Source organism: Lipophrys pholis (genome assembly GCF_963383615.2).
Source record: "Lipophrys pholis genome assembly, chromosome: 16".
In the NCBI taxonomy this organism is placed as follows: domain Eukaryota; kingdom Metazoa; phylum Chordata; class Actinopteri; order Blenniiformes; family Blenniidae; genus Lipophrys; species Lipophrys pholis.
In genome coordinates, this window is record NC_137634.1 from 26,290,005 (window position 1) to 26,290,927 (window position 923).

Below are 923 nucleotides of genomic sequence, written 5' to 3' on the forward strand. Positions count from 1 at the left end.
AACATAGAAGCTTCAGGTGCTTCCCTGCTGAGTGAGGCTGCAGCAGCTGTAACTGCCAGGAAGCCAAATCAGACATGACAGACTCATTTTAATACCACAGAGACAAACTGTAACTCTGAACTGTAACTGGATTTGTCGTGCCGTCTGCAGGAAGAACAATATCATTCCTTAGAAATTTTCTGTTTCAAAACTTTTTTCACACATTTTCTGCGCTGCTGCTCCTGATATGAGTTTTTTATTTATTTTTTACAAGAAAGGTGTGTACTGCGAGCAGTGTGAACGCTTCAGGGAATATCGGCAGACTTTTCATCAGAAGAAACGAGGGGACGTGACATAGAGCGCAATGCATTGTGGGTAGTAAACTACCAAAGTTAACAGTACAACTCCAAAGAAGCAGAAGAAGAAAGAAAAGGTTGGAAAGCGTGTCATGGATGGATGAAATAGATGAAAGAGGAAGAAGTAGAGAAAGAAGTAGAGGATGAAGTAGAGATGATGAATTAGAGATAATGAATTAGAGAGGAAGAAGTAGAGGATGAAGTAGAGAGGAAGAAGTAGAGGATGAAGTAGAGGATGAAGTAGAGAGGAAGAAGTAGAGGATGAAGTAGAGAGGAAGAAATAGAGGGTGAAGTAGAGAGGAAGAAGTAGAGGATGAAGTAGAGAGGAAGAAGTAGAGGGTGAAGTAGAGGAAGAAGTAGAGGAAGAAGTAGAGGATGAAGTAGAGAGGAAGAAGTAGAGGATGAAGTAGAGAGGAAGAAGTAGAGGGTGAAGTAGAGGAAGAAGTAGAGGAAGAAGTAGAGAGGAAGAAGTAGAGGATGAAGTAGATGAAGGAGGAAGAAGTAGAGAAAGAAGTAGAGGATGAATTAGAGATGATGAATTAGAGAGGAAGAAATAGAGGGTGAAGTAGAGGAAGAAGTAGAGGATGA